This window comes from Peromyscus californicus, unplaced genomic scaffold (genome assembly GCF_007827085.1).
Source record: "Peromyscus californicus insignis strain IS unplaced genomic scaffold, ASM782708v3 Scaffold_1__1_contigs__length_55948999, whole genome shotgun sequence".
Classification (NCBI taxonomy): domain Eukaryota; kingdom Metazoa; phylum Chordata; class Mammalia; order Rodentia; family Cricetidae; genus Peromyscus; species Peromyscus californicus.
The window spans coordinates 1226290-1253607 of record NW_026294492.1 but is presented as its reverse complement, the minus strand read 5'-3'; the positions used below and the strand labels follow the sequence as shown (position 1 = coordinate 1253607).

Sequence of the window (27318 nt, the reverse complement as noted above, 5' to 3'; positions counted from 1 at the left end):
GGGCTCTGGGGGTCAGACTCAGGTCCTCTTGCTTGCAAAACAAGCATTTTACCAACTGAGCTATCTCCCCGGCCCATGGGGAAAAGTACTCAACTTTCTGATAAACCAAGAGTGAATGGGCTGAATACCAGTGAGAGTCAGGCACTATGCCCAACTGTTGTGACTAGAATTAAGTTGGGCAGCAGATACTGACATGATACAGACAAAAGTTAAATACAAAATAACACTCATGAAATCAGATGAGAAGTTGATAAGTTACATTTCATCAAAAGCACAGCTTTTCCTCAACAAAGAGCCCTGTCAAGATACGGAAAGGAGAAGCAAAAGATTGGCACAACATTTGAAAATCTTGGCTCTTAACCAGGACCGAGTGTGTAACACATAGCCAGCTTTTGAAATACAACAGTTAAAAAAAAAACCTCAGTAAGAAAATGGACAAAGGCATGAACCCACATGTCACTATGATAACAGACCATACAATGTTCAATCCCACTATTTATGAAGGAAAGGGGGGTTTAATCTAGGAGGTACCCACATACCACTAGAATGACTGAGGAGATAAACGGCTAGAGCACCACACTTGGCAAAGAGATTGATGCATTAATGATGCCTGACTTGGCACAGCCTCGATGGAAAACCTTTTAGAAGTTTCCTTAAGACGCAGACTTATAGTTCCTAGGTAGTCCATTATATCCTCTTAGTTATTGACCTGGAATATTCCCATAAAATGGAAACTTATGTTCACCCACTAACTGATACTCAAACATTCGCAGCAGCTTTGTTTTGGAGAACCCCAAACTAGAATTACCCAGATGTCCTTCAGAGGATGAGAGTCTAACCATGGGACAATGTGTCATGGAATGCTATTCAACCATGGAAAAGAACAAGCTGTCAATGTTCAAAGCAACCCAGGGAGTCTCCAGAGGAAAATGCTAATTAAGAAAAGCTACTTCTAAGGACATGTAGTATAAGACTCCCTTTAAAACACATTCTTGGCATGCCGTCATTCCCAGGGCAGGGGGGGCAAAGGTGATAGGAACTGAGAGAAGGGCTTGTTATAAAACAATGAGTAGGCCAGTGTCCTTGAGTGACTGGTGTTCTGCATGCTGGCAGTGCCAGTAGACACCCCACCTACACTCATGACACAGTATTATAAAGTTGAACACAGTGTTAGCCAGATGTCTGTCAGCTTTCCACCTCTGTAACGAAATCCTCAGAATCAATAACTTAAAAGAAAAAAGGTGATTTTTGACTCCCGGGTCTAAGTCCAGCTCTGGAAGAACACTGCTTTAAGCCTCTGGCAGGATGCCAGATGCAGCGGAGAGGAGCAGGGGACAGAGCAAACTGGCTCAAAAGCCTGGAGCAAAGCAGGCAGGAAGGAGCTAAGGCATCTTGGCTCCCTTCAAGGTCATTGTGATCTAAGGATGTCCCACCTGGTTCTAATTCTCAAAGTCTAAAGCATCTCTTAATAGTGCCACACTGAAGATAATATTTAACAACACACACACACACACACACACACACACACACACACACACACACACACACACACACACACCCTCTGGCAGATATTCAGCTGTCAAACTATGGTACATAAAGAGACACACACGTGCATATAAAACTTCAAATTTGAGCAAGGGCAGGATGACCCAGTGCTACCCTGGGTAGATGATAACCTGTGATTTTTCAAGATGCAAGGGATACAGAGGGAAGGAAAAGGGACAGTCCTATAGCATCTCTTCCAACTGCATCTGAATCTTCAATTATGTTAAAACACAAATGTGTAGAATATGGTTACCAAAAAAAAAAAAAAAAAAAGGGGCAAATGTATTAAAGAAAAGTGCCCAGGTTCTCTTCTGGGAGGTGAGGGGAGAGAGCAAGGGGAATAGTGGGGGCAGTCTGGCTGTTTCTTCTTGTTTCTGCTGCCTGCTAAATGTTCCACTTAGAGCTCATCCCATCCCAGGATCCATCAGAAGTGAGCACACAGCATACGGGGCAACCAGACCCCTCAGGGCACTCTCTTCACCAATACTAAGCAACTGGGCAAATGTAGAGTCCTATATGATCCTGTCAACTTTCCTGTGAATTTTTACATAGTGGAAAACAGTCAAAAACATAATATGTAGACATGTGTATGCAAATACGTAGATGTATGTGTATACACACACACATACACACACACACACACACACGCATCAAGGGTGTGTGTGTTGTAGCCTCTAATCCATTTGTTATAGAACATTGTCCTCTGAGCAAATCAGCCTCCATCTTCATCAGATCAGTTGTGCCTACTCGCAAGCACTGATCACATCTGTTTTGTTGACTGTTGACATTCCCTCATTAGAAGGAGGGCCTGGGGAAAGTCACTGAGCCTTCCCTTGGTTTTCCAGCCTCTCCTCCCAGCCATGTGTGTGCAGTTCTGCTCTAATTCCACATGGCCCCAGAACCTTGCTGGGGAAGTTCATCTGAAGGGATGGTGTCATCTGTGTGGCTATGGGGAAACCATTATCAATGCTGGGTGAAGAGTTTTCCCTGTAGCTGCTTTGGGGTCACTCATGCTCTGCATACTCTATGAGCAAGCCCAATGAAACTCATAGTTTTCTAGGTCAGATTGATGTACACTCAAGTCTGTGAGGCACTTTCTTGATTATTGGTTAATGCATTATGGAATAGATCACTATGGGTATTGCCACCCCTGGGCAAGTAGTCCTGCATTATATAAGAAACCAAGATGAGCAAGTTATGGAGAGCAAGACATTAAGGAGCAGTCTTCCATGGTCTCTGCTTTAGTTCTTGACTCCAGGTTCCTGCCTTGGCTTCCCCTGATTACAGGCTATAAGATGTGGTAGAGGTGGAGTCCTTGGACCACCAGAAGTAAGACCTACTTACATTTATCCATAAGTGTGAGACACACTTACATTAATAACATTTTATGAAAACAACACGATTATAATCACAGCAGATCACTGACACCCAACCCCCTAATGTATACTCAACTGCTTGTTTGCTCTATGTTAGTTTACTTCTAAAATATATTTAAATTTGTTTCTTGGTGCTCTTTATATGACAGAGTCAATATCTACTTTCACAAGCATTGAATGCCTACAAGCCATTTTGGTAATAGCTCATGTTCCACATATTAGTAATTGTGACCATTTTATAAGTATTAAGCAGGAGTTAAAAATAAATCCATTTCAAGCTAAATACTTGGAAGCTGTTTTGTGGTTTCAACAAATGAAAGGTTTAGAATATTTCTTAAGATATTACTGTGTTCCTTTCATTTTAACTGTCAACATGCCACAACCTGGAGTCACCTGGGAAGAAAGTCTTAATGAGGAATTATCTAGATCAGGTTGGCCTGTGGGTTTATTTGTGGAGTGGCGTCTTGATTGTTAATGGATATAGAAGATCTACACTGAATGTGGCACCATTTCATAAGCTGGACTCTGAACTGTGTAAGAGTGAAAAAAAATCTAGCTGAGCATGAGAAGCAGCTAGCAAGCAGGCAGCACAGATACATCCATTTCTTGAGGCTGTTGACTGTGATGTGATGTGACTAGCTGCTTGAGTCCCTGCCTTGACTTCCCTGAAATGATGGACTGCAACCTGGGATTGAAAGCTAAAACAAACTCCTGCTGCCCCTAAGTTGCTGTGGCCAGAATATTTCATCACAGCATCAGGAATTAAAGCAGGACACTTGCTTTTTGTTTTTCTTTTCAAATAGTGAGCTCTTGCAAAATATTTTAGCAGGTGTTACCACAGGTAGGTTTACTATCTGAAGTGAGGAAAATAAAATATAGACTATGCCTCTCCAATTAGCCTTATGATCCATCACACTATCTCAATGCTTTTCAAGCCAATCACAAATAATTCTTTCAGCTAGTTTTATTGAAATATGATAGTTTTGCACTATCTTCACATTGCAAAATTAATTTGTTTCCTAAATGGATTTTATATAAGGAATGATTGATCAGAAATGTGTTGTGATGTGGAGGTCAGTGCCATCATCCTCCCCACAGGATGTCTGTGTGCCTAGCCTGTTACTACTGCCCTACTCATTATAAATGCAAGGCAAACAGCAGTATGTCCTAGTAATCACATCCCTCATGTAGGATTATTGTTTTATTGTGAATATCAGCCTCATTATCCTGCCTTTCTATTCTTCTCTAGAGTGACCACATCTGGTAGAAGAGGGGAAGATGTAGTTACTGAGTCCAGTCCAGTCTTTGTGTCTCTCACACTGTCAACAAAAGAAAGGCTCCAGCTGGCCCCTCAGACATATGGATATTCCAGGAGCCACGTAAAGGTAATAATATTCCTTGCCTTAAAAGCTGTTCATCTGAACAAGCATAAAAAGTATGTTTGTGAATGGAGGGGTTTTAATTTGCTAAACAAAGCACACTGTAATCTCAATGATCAAATTCAGTGTGAAGTTGCAGCATGTTGCCTGTTGCTAGACCAGGACCTGGGAGTGCTCTCTGATCCAACTGTGGCATTAAATGGAAGTTTCATGGTGCTGTTAACATGTCTGTCCACTCTTCATAGATATGCAGCAGCTCCTTGTTACTAATTCCTGAGGAGTTAGGTGTTTCCATTTTTAGTTCTGTTCAGGGCTTTCACATTTTAAGGAAGGGTGGGACCTCACAGCATGGGAAGGATGTCATAGTCCTTCACTGTTGATGGATCTTTCTGAATACCAGGAGACCCTGCAAGCTGTCCCCCTTCCAGAATTCCAGGTTATGGCTGAGCTTCTTTGGCCAGAAAAATGGATTGTGGTAAAAAAATAACACAACATAACATAAAGCTCATCTTAACTGTGTCTAGGCACGTAGCTCAGGGATCCTGAAAATATTCACGTTTTTATGGCCTTCACCAGCATTTACTTTCAGAGCTCCACATCTCTACACACCCACCAAGCATCAACTCTTCATTTCCCACCAAGCAGCCACCATGCCTCCTCCTGTCCCTAGGATTTTGGGCTCTCAGGTCCTTTGTATGAGTAGGACCATAATGCATTAGTCCATCAGAGACTGTTCTGTTTTGCTTTGTGTATTGTCTTTGGTATATTATGTAATGTATGTCAGAATTCCCTTCCTTTTTAAGGCTGGATGATACTTTAGTATACTCTTATCACTAGACACACCTGTGCTTCTCTGTCTTTCACATATCAAGACTAATACTGCCGTAACTCAGAGTGGAGAAATATAGGTTAAGGTCATTGTTTTCAACACTTCTGGTATGTGTCTGTAAGTGGAAGTATGGTTCACATAGACCATGTTGTATTTTTAAATTTGTGAGGAAAGTCCATGATTTTTGTAGTGGGTATGCCATTTTACACTCCTATGAACATTTTCCAGTTTTCAATTTCCCCAAATCCATAGTCATCCTAATGAGTATTTTGTAGTTTTTGTTAAAAAAGATTAGTGGTGTTGAATATGTTTTCATGTACTTGTTACGAAATTGCACTATCTTAACCAAGTACAGTAGTTCATGCTGGTAATCTAGCAATTGGGGAGACAGAGGCAGGAGGACCACCATAAGTTTGATGTCAGCCTGAGTTACACAGTGAGTTCTGGGTAGGCTTTGGCTACAAAATAAGGCCACATTTCAAAAAGTCAAGAAAGAGGAGGAGGAGGAGGAGGAAAAAGAGGAGGGAGAGGAGGAGGAGGAGGCAGAGGAGGAGAAGAAAATTACATATCTTCTTTGGAGAGATATAAGAAATTTTCTTTAATTAGAGTAGTTTTGTTGTCTGGTTGTAAAAATTCTTTATATGTTGTAAATATTAACCTTTTATTGGTAAATGAATTTGCAAGAATTTTCTCTCATTTCATGGGTGGCTTTCACTCTGTTGATACTGTTCTTCAAAGCATCAAAATCCTGTGATAAAAAAAAAATGATACAGTGCAACTTATTTTTTCTTTGTTCCCTGTACTTTTGGCTTCATTTTCAAGAATCACCAGGCTTGGTGTCCAAAGTGGCTCCTCTACATTGCTCTAAGGGTTTTACCTTTTCAGCATTTGTGTTTATGTCATGATCCATCAGAAGTTGGTTTTATTATACACTTAAGGTGAGGGTCCAGCTTTATTCTTCTGCATTTGAATTTCCAGTTTTCCCAGCATCATTCATTGAAAAGACTGTCCTTTCCATCATGTCTTGGTACTCTGTCAAATATCATTTGGCCTTGTATGCAAGGGTGGGGACCAGTTGTTTTCCATGAGTCTTTATAACCCACTACCCCATCAACACCACACTATTTCAGTTGTCGTGACATGGCAGTAAGTTCATCTTGGCCACTTAGAGTCTTTTGGGATTCCATGTGCATTTTAGAATATTTCTTAGAAAAATGTTTTGAAGTTTTGATAAGGATCACATTGACTATGTGAATTGCATGGCTAACGTTCTTAATTGGCTACAAACACTGTTTTCGCTCTTTTTAGTAATGAGTTTCGGCATGCAATTTGCACATGTACCGTGACTTTAATTCTTTTTCTCAATCCAGAAAATAATATTTATATTTTATTACCTACCTTTTATGTAAACAAAAACCTCTTCAAACTCTGGCCTGAAGATGTTGTTTCATTCTTGAGCAACTCTGTTTGCTGGTGGTAATTGGATGGGTGCTGAGGGTGGCTCAACGCTCTACAGTATCTTTACCATTACATAGATAGTGTTCATCATAATAGCCTAGACACTCCCAAACACAGGTGTTTCCAGATCATAGGGCATTGTCTACGACCACAGTCAACACTAATCATGAAGAGAGGCTTGGGTGAAGGAGTAATTGTGTGCACCTGTCAGTTTCCATGTGCTGAAGTTATGTAACACTACACATACTTACTGCCACTGTACAACCACCAATCTCACTGAAGGGAGGCGTCTACTCTTCCCACTCAAAGTGCAGGAGGCTCCTTTAACTTAGCAAGGATCCTAGGATACCATCATTGGGAGTAGCCTCGGTGTATATACACTAGCCTAGATGGAAGAATGAAGGAGGCTGTTGCAGATCTAGTTTCATTATGTATCACCAACTTCAGGTGACCTTTCCATTTCAGACATTAATTGAAGCCCATTTACAGTTTAAGAAAAACTTTCAAAAGTCAACCTTAAACTGGGCAGGGTGGTGCACGCTTGCAGTCCCAGCACTTGGGAGGTAGAGGTAGGAGGACCAGAAATTAAGGCCAACCTGAGCTATAAAATGATTTCCAGGCCAGCCTGGGCTATATGCAGACAAACAAGAGCTAATTGAAGGCCTGTGCTGGGTTCTAGAGCTTCTGTGAAGGTGCTAAGGTAAAAGCCTGTGCTCATGGTCTCTGCACCTGTTTTTCATGTCCTCAACAGTGCCAGGAGCTTTCTTGTCACTTGAGATGTAAAATAGTAAGAGGAAGTCATTGCCTCAAAGGGATCCAGACCAACCCAGAAAAGGCACATGAGAGACCCAATCTCTTTCTTGGTTAGATAGGAGCTTATGCACATCATACTAAGTCAGTAAGAGTTTTTGTAAGACGACTTAGGATGACAATGGCAGTTACATAGCTTCAGTCCATCCCTCTAAGATGGAACAAAGATAGATCAGTCTCTCCAAAAATGTATACATTCTCCCAACCCTAGAAATGTCAGGTTCTCCAGACTCTCATCTGCTGGTCACTCCGTCTACCCTCCAGGTCCATGCCACTGTAGATTCTCCTGGTGCTTTTTTTTAGCCCTACCTTAGTCAACAGAAGGATTGGCACCCGCTAAGCTGCCATACTGTCTACAACCCAATCCAACTTTCAAAGTCTCTCACTTCACACCATGCAGTCCTCCAGTCCTCAGCCTTGTCTTTCCACAGCAGCTAATTTCTTTAAGCATCTCTGTGTAAGGACTTTGGGCTTGCTCTTACAGGAGGCATAAAAGTACCATGGAAATGGCATGTAGACCAAGGGCATCTTTCTATCCTCTCATGTTCCAGTTACTACTGTGATTGCTGAGATGTGGACACCTGTGGTGCCCTGCAGCTGGTGCAGAAGAAATCTAATTCACTGCACCAGAGCCCAAGGAGAAAACGCATCCCATTTCCATCCTAAAGATATGACTGAAAATAAAATCAATATCTGTTTCCGGAGACACACGTGGACTGCATTCTGAATGGTGACAATTTTAACAGGGCTCACGTGTCCAGAAGGAAAAAAAATGCTGACTTAGCTCCAGATTTATAAATTGGTGTTTCTTGACTTTGAGATGTTCTTACAAAGTTAAGCAGTGTCCCTTGCTTTAGTCCTGGTGGTTACAGCAGACTTTCAAAGCCTTGGTTGAGTGTTAAAGGGTCTGTATCAAATCAAATGAGATGAGTTTTATGAAACAGAACAACTGCAAAGGCTAATAACAATAGCTAACCATGTACTAATGCCTACTGTGTGCCAGCCTTAGTATTAAATGTACTGTTCAACTTACTTCATCCTCAAAATAACATGTGACATAATAGCTTCTTACCCACATTCATAATCATGACATATTAGAGCAAAGTAGTAGACAGAGAACTTAAAGACCACAGATGAGGAAATGGCCCAGAAGGGATTAGACATAGGTAGACATTTTACCTTTTAAACCCACTTCTCTGACTACTGAACCACTCTACCGAGCTATGCAGAGCCAGATGTCCTGTGTTGTTTGTATGTATATATGTGTGTGCGTGTGTAATGGATTGTGTATATGCACAGAGAGTTTGCAAAGCTGCCAGGATGCTGCTAGATCAAGCTGTCCCACTCTACGGCATGAAGCTGTCAACAAGGGTTTCTTGTTTATTTTTGTTTGTGGATTATAATTTTTTCTTTGAAACAGGGTTTCACACTGTAGTTTATTAATGTGTCCTGGTACACTGTGTAGCCTAAACTGGCTTTGAACTCCTGGCAGTCCCCCAACCTCAGCCTCCAGGGTACAAAGATTATGAGTATGTCTAGTTTACCACTTTCATACATTTTTGCCCAGAAAACAACCTAATAATTTTGAACCATACTGTCAGGATATCACTAAGTCCTTTTCAACTGTTCGTCATGATTCACTTGTAATTCTTTATAATTCTGGTGACTCCATTTCAATATGATGTTGCAAATATTATGGAGAGTTAAAAATACATAACCTTGTTTCAGCTTTGATTTTCCTGGAATTTATCTTAGAAAATCATAGAAACTTGCCTTTCTCAGAATTTGCATTTTTGAGGTGATGGGCCACCAGCCTTCTGGAAAGTAGAACACCATGTCACCATTCCTGGAATGTGATAGAAATGGCCCTCTATGATATTCTTTTTCTCCCCTTGAGGACAGTGAAGCTGCAGGCAGTGGGTGTTTGGATGGCAGCAAAGTTGTGAAGTAGGCACACTCACTCGGGCCCACCCATCATTGGTGGTAGAAGAGGGGTTCAAAGAATCTCATACTATAGGTAGTTTAGATAACAAAGAAGATAGGAGGTGGTAACCAGCAGAATGAGGTCTTGCTGAGTGAGCAGAAGGCAGCTACATGAGTGTCCTGTGGTATGCAGCCTATGATCTGCTTCCTCGGGGGAACTGTGAGCCTGAGGGTTCAGCTCAAGTAGACCAGGCTATCCCACATAGTGATGCTAGAGTTTAGAGGCATTGTCTCTGTTTTTGCTTGGAGCAGAACTGAAGTGTCTTCTTGCTCTGATGCTGTGGAGAGGACTCCAGAGTCACTGCAGCCACATGTCCACAGAGGATCTGAGCCCCGAAGCCTCTACCCACGACTGTCAGAACTGGTTTTCTAAGTTGCTGTGTTTGGTCGGTGGAGTAGAGAGTGCTGAAACTGTTCCTGAGGTCGTAGGTATCAATTGCATAAACAAAATTAGAGGAATGTGTAAAGAGGAATAAAATATAAAAAAGAATGAAGAAGAGGGGTCGGTTGTAGTGCTGCTGAAATCTGTGGTGGGAAGAAACCTGTCCTGCTGGGAAATCGTGGCCTAGTGGTTAAGCTAAACACTGACTTTTTTTTTAATTTACTATTTTCATATTCTCTTCCTAACAACAGTTTACACCTTCCCCTAATTTTAATTTTTGTTTGACAGAAAGATTGGGTAGCATCTTTCTAATAGGGACCAACTATCATTAGTACTTCTAAAGTATATCCTGCTGAAGTAGCAAGTATCATATTTCACTTTGGGTGGGGGGGTCTTTTAGTTAAGCCTCCTTATCTACTATCAATGGATCCCTTTATATGGAGTCAACCAAATTGAACTTTCAAAGTTTTGTCCAAAAATAGAAACATGTAACTTGGTTGAGTATAAGAAGCATTGTATAACACATCTGCCAAAGAATCCTAATGTTAGGGAAATATACTCTTTCTCTTCGAACATACAAAGGACGTATCATGTAGCCATATTGTCCAGAAGTCTCTAGAATCATCCTTGGACACACAAGGGACCAGGTGCATAGCTAAGTTTTCTTTAGCATGTTGGGCATACTCTAATGTGCAGGATAAAAACCCATACCTCATAAGAAGCCTTTCTGAATGCAGAGGCCCATGTAAAACACTTAGGTAGAAATGAAACTCCATTTGTTAACTCCACTGGTTAAGTCTGAAGGGGGGCATAGCTTTTTGAACACAGATAATATAGAAGAAAGAAGACAGAATCTTCCCTTATCAGAAACACTTTCAAGGTAAAGTAAAAATGCACAGGCTCTGGGGTGGGTGTGGTTCTAACTCTGTATCTGTGAAAAACCAGAGAAGAAACAACAAGGCTGGATTATCACAGACATGGACAGATGTGGTGAGATACTGGGCTGAGTGTTGTGGCAGTGATCACAGCATATAGTGGGTGGAGGCAGAAAGATTAGGAGTTTAGGTCTTCCTTAACTATAGAGCAAGTTAGAGGCTATCCTGAACTACATAAGACCCAATCCTCTCAAACCAAACCAATACAAAGCTGGAAGGTTAGCTGGAAATGGGCAGAGGGTTTAGAAGACGTTCTGGATTTCACATTAGAAAACATGCTCATGCTACTACAGTGGGCTGTGATGCCCAGCTTTGATCTCTTGTTCACTGACAACCATCCAACAGGTGGCAGTGCTGTGAGGAAGAGTGTGACATGGCCACTTGCAAGATCACACAACCCAGGGAAAGCCTGCCCTGCATATCCACTCCACCTCAGCTGCTGCATGTGCAGAGCCTGCTTGCCGAGGACACAGGCCAGTCTTGATGCTCTGCGTTCACTGCAGTTACTCAACTTCCTCTTCTCTATGACAGTCATAATCATTGCATTTATACCTCCGAGGGCTATGGAAAGGGTTGAGTGAGTTTAAGTGCCACTTGTCCCATGGTAAGCCTAGTAGGAGTGAGGCTGTGTTTGTGACATTTATTGATGTTTTACTGGTAAAAGCAGCATTGGGGAAATGCCACAAATATTCATCCATGGGAGACTGCCTCAGAAATTGTGCTGCATTTATCTCATGGGACACTATGAGATTTTAATGAGCACGATTATATGAACCTAACCAATCATCTCAAGATCCATTGTTATACCAAACACTACAGGATATAGAGCTATGTGTGAAGTGTCATTGTGTGTTTTAAAAACACCTTTATCTGCTACTGGTTTGCAAGGGAAAGCAGGTTTGCAAGGGAAAGCAGGTCCACAGGGGAAGGGAATGGGAGAGGCTCCCTCAGAGGGAAGGGATTCCTTTGCATGGCCTACCTGCAGATGTTTGCAGGTAATTGTGCTATTCATGCCTGTGTTCCTCCTTAGAAGTAATAATCAAGTTAATATTCATCGCAGAGAAACTCTGCAGGCCAGCATAATGAAAGCACCCCAAAGACACAAGCTGTTAGTGGCCCTGTGTAGTCAAGAGTCCCACCCAGGTAATGATGTATTCCCCAGACATATTGGCAGGGACATCAGGAGAGAATGCTGAAGTAGAAGGCAATGGTAGAGTGGTATGTTCAGCACAAAGCACAGAGAGAGTTGGCCCTCTGAGAGAACAGAGCTCTCACAGAGACCCACACATTCCAAGTCATGTGACAGGGAGGGGGGCATGGAGACAGGATGCCCCCCAGAATAAGCAAAGACACTTGATGAGAATTACAGCATGAGCTTGGGAAGAGGCAATGGAGTCTCGGTGCATGCATGATGCAGCCCCACGAGAGAAGACAGGACAAGTAGAGGACATTTTTATTCCCAAAGACTTCTTTAAAATGCTGCATGTACCCTCCCAGGGACTCAGGAGGCAACAGAAGAGGACTCAGCCCACAGAATAGGGTCTCTTCATTCTCTTTCCAACACGGTGTTTCATGAGCTGGCAGGTAGTTCTGAGGATGATCTGTAAATTATTCAGCTCTTACACACAGCATTTTCCTTGTACCACTCTGTGGGAACCTATCCTAGGCCCTCTCCCAGCAGGCTGCCAGGGGCCACGTCCTGCTTCTTCTGTACCCTGGAAAGCAGGCTACACCCAGGCAGTGCAGCCCAGTCTGTTGGAAGCCTTCTTCAGAGCCCACGCTCTCTACAGAGTGACGGATGAGGCTCATCTCCCATCATTTCATGGGAGAGTCACATGCATAATTCTCATTAGTGCTAATGGCAGCTTCTTACATAAATTTTATAGGGCGGGAAGGTGGGAGGCAAGCCACTTTCATTCTTCACGGGTTTTCTTACACCGGCTTCATTCCTCTAGTCTGGAACTGGCTTCGGTGTGTTATCGGGTACCTTGCACTTGAACTGCCAACTCTCTTTACTACATGGAGATGGACTGTAAGCAGCGCTCTGTGCTCACGTGTTCAAACACCTCCTACTTGTGCCATCCGCCTGGCAGGCACAGATATCCAATTAGTGCAACTGATCCAACGAATTCCCATGTGTTGCTTGTACCTGCTGTGAATGTCACTCTGCTCAGTGATAATGGGGCCTGGTCCCAAAATAGAGGGAGGGGGTAGAGGGCCAGGAAGACAGTGTCGTCGGTGAGAGCTGAAGTATTTTTAAAGTGACGACAGACACTAGCCCTTTCTGAAGAGAGAGCCAGCCTGTGAAGCCAGTGTGAGTTCAGGAGGAAGAGGCTAGGTACATCCATCACCCGGTCTCTATCCTCTCTGGATTCAAGAGGAAGAGGCTTGACATGCTCCTGTTACCCAGTATCCATTCTTTTTCTAAAGGGATATAATTGTACGTCTCTAGACACTAGAATGTTAATGCATGTCTTCCTCTTTTTTGTAAGTATCTTCAGCTGTCAACTTGACTCAAACCTTGAGTCACCCGGCAAGAGGAAACATCAACTAAGGGACTGCTTCTATCAGACTGGCCTGTTGCTGTATATCTCTATGACATTTTCTTGGTTGTCAATTGGTGAAGCACACTGTGGGTAGTGGCACTAGCTGGGCATGGGGGCCTAGATAGCTAGATGTGATCCTGGAAGCAAGCCAGTAGGCAATGTTCCTCTCTGGTGTCTGCTTCAGTTCCTGCCTGGAGTTTCTGTCTTAGGTTATCTTCATGATGGGCTTTAACCTATAAGTTACCTTCTTTCCAGGTTGCTTTTGAGCTTGATGTTTATTGCAACAAACCAGAATACTTTCCAATCCATCAAATACCCTCTTAGTCTAAACGGGACCTCATCTCCAACAAAAATGACATGTAAATCAGCATTTGTCCCTGGATGTTCAACTGATAAGACTATTGCACACATACTTACAGCTCACACATTCGTGTACAAACATCTCAGGGCACTGGCTGACTTGGTGCAGGCCTCTCTGTAGATACTGTTGATGTGTAGAGAGAGGAGCAAAAGATGCCCCTTGTGAGCCTTCTTTCAGGTTCGGACAGAGGACAGTCCATGACCTGAGCACATCACTGGAGCCAGGGTCAGCCAGAACCCAAAGGACAGCCCTGTTGTTTGAGGAATGGAGAGGGTTAGGATGGCCTCCCTCACTGCACACGGAGGAGAAAGGAACAGAAGCTGTGGTGTGCACGGCTTAGAATGGCCCCACGGCACACCCAATAGACAGAATGTAAACTAAGGGTGGTACGCTTTAAGAAAATACTTCACCAATAAAAATGCTACCACACTGTGAACTTGGAATGCATGTGTTATTTCACATGACCCTTATGTACCTGGAGTGAGGGCAGTCGTGGGGAGGTCAGACACCTCAAAGAAGCAGCAGAGCTAGGCTCAGGATGGGACTCGGGCTCCGAAGGCCATGCTCTTAACTGCTGCCCTGTGTGACTCTCCAGGGGCCGGAGTGATGAGAAGAGAGAGGAAGGAATAGACAGAAGTGTTCTTCAGCAGAGGAGGACCGCCACACACAGGCCCAGGGACCTTTCACTCCAGCCCTGCAGAAGTTATTTGGCTGTCACTTTCTCTTCCTAATGAAACAGTAGGCATAGTTTCCACAGACAATGAGGAAAGAGACAAGACTTGAGTGTATCTGGGAGAAAGGCCAGGCAGGAGGGCAGCAAATGCATTCAAGTGGGCACCTGGCTAGCAGGAAGCACCAGAGACTCATATGAGTCAGGTGTGGCCTTCTGGTATCTTCCTGCCTCAGTCTAGTGAAGGCACAGTGGGAAATAAGACTGAGGGCTGCACTTTTTTTCTGGGAGAAAACTGATAACGGAGACCACCCAGGCAGTTCAAAGACTCTTACAACAACTTTACAACTAGCATGACCAAGATGAGGGCCGGAGGGCCAGCAAAAGGCAGCAGGTTCACTGCAGGATACACTGGCCCTTGTGTGGTTGCTTAGAGGCTTGTTCAGGTCAGGGTGTGTGAGAGAGAAAACAAACTAGGAGGATAGTGCCCTGGGGACACTCAAGTCTGTGGTGACAGGTGTGGTACTGCATGACAGGAGGGGCAGGAATGGGTAGCAGAGGAGTCAAAAAATCCAGACTTTGGAGGGGCCATTGGAGTGGAGCTAGAAATCCTGTGGACTACTGCAGAAGGAAGTTTGAGAACAGTCACTGTGAACCAAGAGCTGAAATCCCCATGGAAGGTGTCAGGGGCCACATAAAGTCTATCTGTGAGGTTCGAGTGAGCGGAGTCACAGCTGCAGGAAGAACGGCCTGGAATCCAGTAACAACATTCTCCTCCAGCTTACACCCTGGTGTCAGGCCTGCCCAGAGGGTTATAGCGAGAGGATCAGGAGGCCAAGAGTATGGATGGACACAAGGAGAAGGCCCCTAAGAGCAGTCCAGATGTAGTACTGCTAATTCAAGAAAGAGTGAGAATTGCAAGTTAGGATGGAAGCGTGAGAAGACAGGAACCGCTGAGTCGAGAACACAGAGCCTAGGATGGTAGCAGCTGATGATGCAGGGGTGTTAGTTGGGAGCTGGGCAGAGAAATGCAGGCCATCAGCCTAGAGCAATGGATGGAGCCAGGCTGGATGTGCTGAGGCTAGGTCAGGATCTGAGTGGAGTTCCAATGCCCTTTCTTCAATTATGCCAAACATCCATAAGAAAATAATGAGCAATTTAAATTTCATGGTATTTCTGTTGTAATTTATTCTTCATTAAAGATAATGTATCAACAGTGTTTCTGGAAGAAATGCATGTGACTAAATTTAAAATTTGTGGCATTGCCAGTTGAAAAGTACTGAAATAATAGTTAAAATGTGACCTAAATTAGATAGGTTGTTACTCAATTGTGTACCATTTTCAGTGTTTTTCCAAGCTTAGTACCAGGATGCAAGGTTATCCCTGACCTCAAAAACAAAACTCCACCAATGACACTGGCTTCATAGGTGAGCTGGAGGTGTTGAGAGGGGCTGCAACACAGAATCTCTTCATGACAGCTCCAGTACAGAATATCTGAAGAAAGTTCCTCTCATGGCCTTGAGTTTGAAGGCCCGTATGCACTGGGTAAGCAGGCAGGAGTTGGCTACCCACAGCTGAACTGAAAATGTCTGACTTCCGGCCATCTGCTAAGCCAGATGTGCTGTTGCATGACTATAATCCCAGAACTCACAAGGCTGAGGCAGGAAATACCAATGCAGTTTGAGCTAATATAACAAAACTCTGTCAAGAAAAGAAAATCTGCTTCAGCTATAAAGCAGAGGTATGGGGAGACCTCAGCCTTTTAGAAAGGGAGCCAGAGTACCTAAAGAGGGAACAGCTAAGATTCGCCACGGTCACAGATGGACAAATGGGTGCTACAGAGGCAGTGAAATACCTGAATACTCATTGCCCAGGGTTAGAAGGTTTTTTTCCTGATGTTTTCTCTTTCGATAAGTAGCAAGGGATATCTTTTTAAGTAGAATGCTCAGTTCACATCCAGGTCCAAGGCACCCTGCCATGCCTTGAGCCACACTCTGGAACTGTCCTGATGTTACTACTCCCTTCCTGCAGCTGAACTTCCAGAGGGAGTATATTAGCGGAGACAGGCCTTCTGCTTCCAGTGAGTTTTGGCTGCCTTCAGGTGACCATGAAAAAACAAAAAACAAAAAACCAGAGTATAGCAACTTCACAGTCTCCACCATCTTCCATTTGTAAATTCATGCCACACAGTTTAGTTCCCATGTTTCGCCAAAGCCCAATTCAATGTAAAATACAGAGCAATCAGAACAAATCCAACCACTCACCAACAGGTGACTTCTAGTCACCTACTATGTGAGACTGTGGGAGGGTCAAAGCTCAGATATTTTTAGTTGTCTATGTGTAGTTTATAAACAGAATTTTCCAGGAAGGCAAACCTCAAGCAATCCACTGTTCTTCACCAAGACCTTTTGCCTCCCTTGTCTGCTCCTGTTTCTCAGCATGTTGGGTACTGTGGCAATGGTGTCAACAGGGGACATTTTATAAATGTAATAGGAATCAGTTACTCATTGACAGATTTTAGCCTCACATTGACATAATGATTGGCAAATCAGAGAGGGACTCGGTCCCTGAATATAAATACTTCCACTTTAGATGTTCCGGTAATTGACCCCAAATAACCAGCCTGTAGTAAAGATTCATAACTCGAGATTTCACTGACTATAAAGTATCATAATACTTTTCTAAAATATCACATTTATAATTCTCTAAAAAGAAGCCAAGTGACTTTTTAAAATAAAGCCATATTTCAGTTCTCCAGAAAAATGTTGGATTCCCAACTTGAAAGAACTATGGATTTAAAAAACACTTTTAATTGGATTTCCTGTCTGAATGATACTCAGGTGCAGGTTTGTAAGTACACACTCCCATGTCAGATCATCTGTGGGTCAAGAAGATACCTGAGTTTGTCCAAGTTCTCATCTGCAGTAGTTATGGCCATACACCAACTCCAAGGGAGATGAATCATTCTTAGATCACCTAGGGGTGAAGATGGAGACCTCTGTCTAGTCTTTGCCCCTTTACATCCTACAGCCAGGGGAACACTCTGGGGAAAATGCCTACTATAGACCTATTGTATGTGCTTGTTATGTGCACGTCAGGTACTGCATGTACATGAAACTTCAGCACCTGCCAAGAACCCAGAAATGCACAGCCCCAGTATGGAATAGAGACACCCCTGGTTACTATGCACACAGCTCACTGTCAAATGCTAAGGATGGACCCCTGATTCATATACACACAGACCAGTGTCCACTGATGAAGATTAACCCTTTGTTCCTAAACATACAGTCCAGGACTAATGACTAATCAGGATGCCAGGGCAAGAGTAATTGAATTGAAGCAGTGGCTCAAGCCTATCATTGGCTACAGCCAGTGCACTGCAGGTTCTTCTAGAAGAATGTGGCAGCAGCTGTCCTCACATGGAGCAACCCCCCCCACACACACACACATATCACAAACATACAGCCAACACATTGCAGAAAGATTCCTCCATGCAGAGATCATACTCGGCAGGAATACGGCCACAGCTGTCCTCACCCAGAGCAAATATGCCGTCTTCTTATTTCTTATGTGTGCATCTTCTTACCCACCTCTCTGTACAGCCAGGCATGAACCATGATCACCGGGTTTCATTCTATTTACACTTGTACTTGTAGCGGCCATCCTACCTGGAACAGCCCTCCCTGTTCCTCCTCAACACTATGACATCCAGTTTCCATCAAAGGGCCCCAGTCTTCACTAAGAACTTTCTGTCTGGTTTTGATGGGCAGAGAACTTTTGACCCTGTCTAGATTCAAGGTCACATCTTTATTATCTATCATATTCCTTATGAACGTTTCACATTTTCCCATGTTTTATTTAACTTTGGACATTTCTTCAAATGACAAACTTTTGTCTTCTAACAGTAAAGAAGTCAAGGTTCTGGCTAGTTGTCTAATTTATTGAGCTGAAGATACATCTGTAGAACATAACAAAATCATGCATAGAATTATTCAACTTTCTTTGTGAGATTGAGGCTTAAACGCTACGATTTATGGGAGAAAGTACTGTGAAGCACGAAGTGGTTCCTAATTATCACAAGCATCAAGGGAGACATGCAGGGGACCTCTGTGCATCAGCAGGGTTTACTGACTGTCTTCTGAGTGCTGTGGCTGTCCCAAGTGCTGGAAATAGAGAACAAGGTTGTCCAACAGGGACTTGGAGGCCACAGAGTACAATATCAGTGGGACAGTATGTGCAGGTTACAAAGTTATTGTGGTCCAGCATGTCCAGTCATGATTAAAGGAACATCTAATACAGACAAGGTCTAGGCTGTCAAGAACGCCTCTGGGAGTAATGGTCCTGAGCACTGTCCTGAGGCTAAGAGGGGTTTAATCAAGAGGAAAGATGGAGAAGTGTGCACTTGCAGGCTGAGTGTGGGAGTAGGTGTGCAGTGTGAAGAGAGAGTCAGCGGGAGAACAAGCCAGAGAGATAAAGTAAGGCCTCATGATTATGAGGCTCCAAGGACTCTCTGAAGGCTACAAGAATAAGATGAAAACAATGCTAAGCAAACAAGCAATGTACTCTCACTTAGGATTGATGGTCTGGCATGAAATGGTGATTGAGGGGGACAGACTGCTGGCAGGGTAACAACTAAGAATATAGTCATATATTCCACGGCATTACTCAGACTAACAGAGTTCCCTGGCAAGGAATAGCAGGCAGGACAGTAGAAATGGGCCAACTGAGAGATGCCAGACAGTCCATGCTGACAGACTGACAGACCATTGGGAGATAGATGGTGGAAGGAGGGTGGTGGTGTGACAGAGGAAGATCAAGGGAAGATCAAGTTTCTCTGTTCGCAGTTGGGTCTGATGGTGCCATTAGCAAGTGTGGGCAGAAAGGTGAGATAGAGAAATAGCTGAGAAAGAAAAGTATTCTGGCCAAAGATGTGAGCCCAGGATATAGCATTCATCTTAGCTTTAACTTATATCTCCAAACTCAAACTTGGCTAAAATGATAGATGACAAAAGAAGACGTGCTTTCTTCTGGTAAATCTACAACAGTTCACATCTCTGGGTATTCACAAGACACCAAGCCACTGAACACAACTTGAAGGGCACAGCAGAGCATCTGACTTTTCAGCATACAGTGTTGACAGGAACATTCTCTTCCGAGTTAGTTTCCCCTCAGTGAACAGGTGAGTTACTAAGCTCACAGAATTAACAGTCACTGGGAACTTCAGTGAGAGAAATTAAACAAGTTAGTTATGTTATGAAGCTACTCAGCAAGAATCCAGACCAGAACTCGGGGCTCCTGACACTCTCCTTGCCTGTTCTGTTTTCCCTAGTCAGAGTCTGAAAGTACAAATGTGGGTATTAGTCAGCAGTGAGATGACACCCTTTCCAGGAGAACTCCCCAGCAGAACACCACCTGCACATATAGCACTATCCCATCCCCCACTGGGCTGCTGGGACCAAGCATGGTGTCTCTTAACTATTTCTAGTGGGGACAAGATAGCCAGGGACTGGGTTCAGAGATGAATGCTGCTGCTTACTAAGGTCCCTACTAGAATGAGAAGAGACAAGAACATACCTTTTTAACAAGATGAAGTTTGGAACTTCAAGGCTGATTTCTGGTGTCACCCTCAAATATTGAAAACATTAGGCTCCTTTCTTCTCACTGACAAATAGCATAGTCCATGTAGTGTGGAACACGGCCAGTCTCCTCTGGAGGCCCTTCTGTCTGCTTGGAATATGGGTGTTGGCTTGCAGGCAGCTGGGAGACTCACCTGGGTTTGTGTCCCGTTGCTTCCCTGTACAATACAAGTAAGTCACATGACTTTTCTAGTCCTCGTCTTGTTATTTGAAAATGGGGGTTGAGCAGATCTGGCATGGCACTTGGTCAGGGTGTCTCCTAGGCCACTAACTCGTGTATGTCCATAGCTGCTATGTGAACTGGGGAGATGGCTCGTTGGAAAGGTGCTAACCATGCCAGCATTAGGGCCTGTGTTCAATATCCATCACCCATTAAAAAAAAAGCCAGGCATGGTAGTACATGCTCATAATTCCAGTACTGGGAGGTGGAGACAGATGGATCCCTATGGCTTACTGGGTAGTCAGCTTTGATCAATCCACAAGCTCCCAAAAAACAAGGTGGAGCTGAGGCTGGACATACTGCTCAGTAGTTAAGAGCCCTTACGGCTCTTGCAAAGGACCTGGGGTCAGTTCCCAGACCATATCAGGTGACTCACAGCCATCTGTAAATCCAGCCAGGGTATCTACCCTCTGGCCTCCACAGGCACCTGCATGTAACCTGGCTTACATAAACTCACACAGCCACACATACACATAAATCAAAATAAATAAAGCTTTGAAATAAAAACAGAGTGGAGGACACTGGGAGAACCACCCATGAAACTGACCTCTGTCCTCCATATGCACATAGATGCATATATGCATATGTACCTACACATATGCATGCACATGCATGAGTGAACACAGCACACATGTATACACATATACATACATGTACACACCCATACACAAATGTGTGTGCATACACACACACACACACACACACACACACACACACAAATCCCCACAGAGCTAGTGGTAACTATGTCCTTAAAATGTAGGATGCTAGAAAATCATGTATTTCACATAATTTAATACAGACTTCATGAGTCTGATTTTTTAAAGTGAAAAGCAGAGAGACTACATACCCAGGAGACCCGGTTTAGTCGTTAGAAGGCATCTCGACAGGCCTTCAGGCTGTGACAGGAAGCAGCCATGAATCATATCTGTCTGCTCTGGGTTCCACAGTTCTATTGTCTACATTATCCTTAGAGGGGTTTTCCCAAACCAAATTTAGTCTCAAGACAGCCCTGAAGAAAAGCACATTAGTCACTCTGGTATTGTTTCTCAGCTCGGTATTCCAGTCACAAATAAAGCTAAACTTACCTGTCTGTTTACATGACAGTTAAGATGGCTGGCTTCTCACTAATCTTTTTGTAAGATTTAGCACACGAAACGGTAGCTGGCAAAAGTGAGTAGTCATAAGGTATAATACTGAATGAACGGATGAGTAACAGCTTCAGAGGCAAAGCAGTCCTGTAAAACACATGGAGTTGTGCACCACCTTTTTGTTGGTGTCCTCAAACAAGAGGTCAGCACTCCTGGGGCTAGGGAGATGATAACTCACTGAGTAAGAGTACTTGCTGTACATGTACAAGGACCTGAGTTTGGGTCAACAGCACCCATGTGAAAAGCCAGGCATGGCCACACCTGCTTAGAATCCCAGCACAAAGGATAGAGCCAGGCCAGCCAGTCTAGCCAAAATGGTGAACTCCAGATTCAGTGAGAGATCCCGTCTCAGAGTGATAGAGCAGGATATCTGGTATCCCCTTCTGGCTTCTGTACATTCAAGCTCATGTACCTGCACACACATGTGAGCACAATTCCAATTCCAGATCACCCAAGTGTGAGGACAAACTCTGGGGGTGTAGAGGTCATCGAGATGCATACCCCATGAAGCCACCACCCTGAATGGAGAAGGTCTCTCTGCCTCTCTGGGCCTCCAGGAGCCATGTAGGGGCCCAGCCATGACCTTTAGAACAGCCAAGAATGGGGCTGAGTGCTCCTTTCTGGGGGAAACTGGGAAGATTTGACGGTTGTGTTCTTACCAGTGTTCCAGCTTCCAGAGAGAATAGAGAAAAGCAGTGTTTAATCCAGACACCACTCTCATTCTGTGGAACCCTCGGACCTCCCTCATGCACAGTTCCTCTTTTTGGAATACCCATAAGCTTGGGGAAGGCTCACACTTCCTTATGTTGCCATATACCTCATGTTCTCTATTTCTGCCCGGTCATATGTACAGTCTTCACGTCTGTAACACAGTTAGTGGTGGGACAGTGTTAAACATCCCCACTGGAACAACCCCACACTTCTCTGCACACCCAGGTCACGTGCAGGAGAGTCCCCGCAGACCATGTCTGGCCATGCACATGGGTACAGCAGAACCCCAGCAGTACACACAACACATTTACAAAGCATTTTTATGACAGAGGCAGTGAAGCCCATGCCACAGTTTTATTACCATGATTAATCAAAACTTTGAGCCTTCAATCCCTAGTGTGGAGTACAACACACAGCAGCACTCAGTAAGTATAACTGAGCCGTGACTGAGGACAGGTGTTGCTGGCGCCACTTTACAGCACCCATGCTTCAAAACCCAACTCAGGCTGTTTGGTTTCCTGTCCCTTGCTGAGACTCTCCTCTCTGGCATCCTACAAGGCACATAATTGACTGGTTTAGATTTTTGTTTTGCTTCACGTGTCATGTTCTGAATATCGAATTTGAATATAATTGCAATGGGTCAGACTACCTTTTTAAAATTTTTATCCAGTATGCAGGTTTGAGAGCTGGGTGAGGTGAATGTTATATGTAAATGTATGCAAATTGGCATGCTAATGAGCCTGCCCCATTGCAGTAGACTTCTGGTAAGTGTGAGGGTTGTCACCCTGTCACGGGGCAGTCCACCAGGGAGCTTGTGCAGTATTGTGAGCTCAGTATGATTTAGGTGTATCTGCCCTGATGATTATTATTCTCCAAATCTCCCACACCATTCCTGGGGATGACAAAGATCTCATTGGCTGTCTTCCAACATGTTGTGTCGTTTCTGTGTTGGAAATGAGTTTATAACTTGATGCCTACTAATTTGGAAGCTGGCTTCCATTCAATAAATACTATTGGGTGTCCTATAGGTATATCATGCTAGGCAAATACAAGGGAGCCCTTCCCTTTGGTGGCAGAAAGACACCCAACCCGAGAGCCATGCCGCGAGTGGAACCTGCATCCCTGGCTAAAACTGTGGTGTGTGGTTTTCAGCATGAGGAACTCCTGTGGGACTTTATGGAGGGACATTTATGGCAGAGACACAGCCCTGGCTGGGTTCATCCTGTTCTACGATGTCCAGGCTTTGAGGAAGCACAGCCAGTTGAGGGAACAAATGAAACATACATAGACGATTGGACCCTGTCCGAGGCCTGCCCTGCCCATTGCCCTATCTGTTAGGTTTCTATATTCAGCTTAGAATCAAATGTGCCCACACTGAAACAAATAACAGGCATTAGGTGATGTAGACTCCACAGAGACTGAAAGGCAGGTAGGATGTGAGACTGAGCAGAAAGTCTCTTCAGGGCAAGATCCTGCAGCTTCAAGAAAAGGTGACTGAGGAAACATGGGTGACTAGGACTTGGCCAGTGGCTTGGTTGATGAGAGACCCTGGGAAGAAGCCCATGGAGCTGCTAGACTGGATCTGAGGGTAGAGCCTGGGGGAGCAGGGCTGAGGTATAAGGTCTCCAGGGCAGTGCATGGGCTAGAGGTAAAGTCTGTGGACTGACCCTTGAGATCCAGGGCAGAAGCTTTGATGAAGGCTAAGCAAGCATGGAGAAAAAGCTCCATGAGTTATCTAATTAGAGAAAAAAGTTGAATTAATGGATGCAATGAGGCTGCCAAGGTTGAAAGTACAAACTCAAGACCAGAATCTTGGGATCACTTTGATCTGTGGGCAAGAGCAGAGAGAACAGCTTGAAGACTGTCAAGGGGTACTACCTCAGCCAGAGCAGAGAGGGACTTCAAGAGCGGAGGAGCAACCCAGCCGAGCAGACACCATGGAAGGGTGACTTTTGAGAAAATGTTGCTAGGAAGAGTAGTGGCAGAAGGTAGATAAAATATGATAATTTTTAGATTACAGTCACGATAAAAAATTCAGAATTATTTGAAATTGGCATTTGTTTTGAGGGGAGTATTTTAAAATACATGCAAAATATCTTCTCAAAAGAGAATCCAAGCTTTCCAGATATATATGAAAAAAATGAGCTGACAAAATAATTCTGCCCTCAAGCTTTGTTTCAATCAAGGGACTTTAAAATTAGTCAGTTTACAAAGGTTCCTCATACCATGAGTAGGGTGCAACTTACCTTACCGTCTATTTCTCCCAAGGATACCCTCACCACTCAAATGCTTTGTTTGGAAATGGTGTTAGGGTTTGGGCTGAAATGGTGAGTTAGCAGGGATGCTGTCCTCAGTGCTGTCTATGGACCATGCAGCCCAAGCCCAGACCTTGAAAAGGGTGGAACTCACTTGGTATAAGAACAGGACTCTCCCACAGCCTCGCCCAGCTTCTGAACTTCCATCTGCCTTTGAAAAATCCCCAAATACTTCAATGACAGGGCAAGAGCCTGGGCCCAGCTCCACCTCCAGAAATCAGGGTATGGTAGAAGTGGTCCCCCTGAACAATACACCTGAAGCCAATGCTAGGAGCTTCACCTAAATATTCTATGGGGCCACTCTTCCTTGAGAAGCCCACACCTATACCTGGGTATGTTTTTATTTTTCCCCAAGTGTCTTTCTTGCTCTTAATCCTGGTACTTGTGTCTTTTAGTACACCAGGTGCTGGCTGTGTTTCTGAGATCCCTTTTTTCTTGTAGTTAAAGTTTATATATTTATCTTTAATCAAACCTTAACTCTGCTTCATAAAAAAATACTTTCATGCTACTAAAATATCTCCTCCGTTAGAGAGGGTCTCTGATGGTAGGTAGAACTAGAGACAAAAGAAAAAGATTGCCCAACTCTGTGGACAGAACTCAGCTGAGTCTCAGAACACAGAAAGCCAGGGGAGAGGAGGGCCCACACACAGCATCCAGGTTGCTGTTGACCAAGTGTCCCCCTTTTCACCATAGTTTTATGCCAGGCTCAGCTTAACCACTAGCAGGTCCATTCCCATGCTCTTTTGGAGGAGGCCACAGGTATCTGGGGCTATAAGAAGCTCCACTACCACATTCTTCTGTTAGCTCTTCTTCTGCCCCCATCCAGGTGTCCAGTTCTTGTATCTCCTGGCCACATGATTACTGTCTTAGTTAGGGTTTACTATTACTGTGAAGAGACACCATGACCACAGCAACTCTTATTTAATTGAGGTGACTTGCTTACAGTTTTAGAGGTTCAGTTAATTATCATGGTGGGGAGCATATCGGCATACAGGCAGATGTGGTGCTTGAGTTGAGCGTCCTTACATCTTGACTCAGAGGCAACAGGTAGTTGAATGACTGTCACACTGAGTGAAGCTAGATTAAAAGACCTCAAAGCCTGCCCCCACAGTGACACAAATCCAACAGAAGGTGTGGCTCAGATTAAAGGTGTGTCCTCCAGCCTCAAGGTCTGGATTAAAGGCCTGTGTCATCCAGCCTCCTCCAACAAGACCACATTTCCTCCAACAAGGCCACATCTTCTAACAGTGTCACTTCCTATGAACTTATGGGGGCCAAATACATTCAAGCTACCACAATTGCCATCACTTAGTTCCTATCAGCTTATCATCTGTAACCATGGATGACTCTATGCCTTCTCCCTCTTATGGACTTATGGAGAGGGTCAAACAACTCATTTCTAACTGGGTTGTTGGCTACTGGAGCAGTACTAATTCTTCAGGCCAAGGAGAAGGTTTAGACTGGCCCCTGAAGACACTCCATTATGAGAAGCCTCTGGTGGGAAATAGGCAGTTTCACATTAGCCTCAACTTTCAGTCATGGCAATAGCATGACATCATCAGAAAGTTTCCCCTCCCTCAGCTCCAAGAGCCGTCTTCAATGCTACCTGACACCAGACTGAAAATAAACCTGGAACAAAGAGAGGGGATTCACAGAAGGTGCAGTACTTTTGAGGGAAAGGACAGAGGGTGAAACCAGTGACTTCAGTGAAGCCCCTAAGCAGACTCGATGGACACCAACTGCGTGCAGTTTAACCCTCCTGCATCCATGGAGCCTGGAGGACCTATTCTAGAGATCTTCAGGGCTGGTTCTACCTCTGAGGGACTGTCTGTCCTCATCCCAGCAGCTGATGGTAGCCAGCTGGCTTCAGCCTCTGGCTTGGAAAAGCATCACCCTGACCTCTACCTCCATCTTCAGGCCCTTCTTCCTGTGCATTTGCCTGAACATCCCTTTTATAAGAGCGCCTGCCAAACTGGATTAGGAACTGCCTCCCTTTTTCATGGCCTCATCTTAACTAATTAAATCTAAATTCACTTAGTCTGTGCTGCCATAATAACATGTTCTGGACAGACTATAAGGAACAGAGAAGTGCTTTCTCATCATTCTAGAAGCTAGGAAGTTCAAATTCACAGGCCCAGTAGACTGGTTATCTGATGAGAGAAGACATATTGAAACTTCATGCAGCAGAAAGTCAACAGCAAATGGAACCTCACTCTCGTAAACAGTTACCTCCCAAAGGCCCTCTACCTTGTATATTATCATCTCTGTGTTCGGCTTCTGTATTAGTTATTTTTTTATTGTTGTGACCCAATCCCTGACAAGGAGAAGCTTAAGGAAGCGAGAGTTTATTTTGGCTCACAGTTTGAGGGTACCAGCCATCATGGCTAGAAAGGCATGATAGGACATGATGAGTGGGACGGCTGGTCACATGACATCAGCAGTCAGGAAACAGAGAGTGATATCAATACTCCGCTGTCTTTCTCCCTTTTATTTGGTCAGGTGCCACTCACACTTAGGGTGGATCTTCCCACTCCAATTAACCTAAGCTATATGATCCCTTATGGGCATGTTCAGAGGTTTGTCTCTTAGGTGATTTGACAATATTAATCATCACAGGTTCCAACACGAATAGTTAAACCATTGCAGACTGAATCTCAAATATGGCTACTTCTGAAATACAGGGGTGAGGACATGTGGATTTTGAGGGAAAGAGCTGAGCCCATCACAGTGAGGTTTGATAAAATGGGATGTTGGCAGTCTTCCTGTTGCAGTACAAGAGGCTAGCCCAGCACCTCTCAGAACCAACTTTTCTTTAAGATGAGGGAGAAAAATGTCTAGTTCTAAGTCCTATCAGTGACCCCTGTTGGATAACCACACCTGGTCTCTGGGTTCTGTGGACAGCTCTTGGGCATTAGCAGTTTTCTAAGAGAAAATGCCCTTGCTGGCTTTAGGTCACAGATGACTTTCTTCTGCCACACTTGACTCATTTGACCAAATCAACTTACAGGCTGGAA

The 27318-nt window shown here is 44.1% G+C and overlaps 1 protein-coding gene across 22 annotated transcripts in view; it reads left to right on the top strand.

Moving 5' to 3' along the window:
* The window catches only part of Myt1l (myelin transcription factor 1 like), a 403345-nt gene that overhangs the window by 206506 nt on the left and 169521 nt on the right, over positions 1–27318 (top strand). For 21 of the 22 annotated variants that reach the window (XM_052745749.1, XM_052745740.1, XM_052745742.1 and 18 more), the window contains one exon: positions 4171–4306. The exons of the other annotated variant lie outside the window; for it this stretch is intronic. The gene's annotated coding sequence lies outside the window, so the exon portion shown is untranslated. The remainder of the gene's footprint in view (positions 1–4170; positions 4307–27318) is intronic. 22 annotated transcript variants of the gene reach the window in all.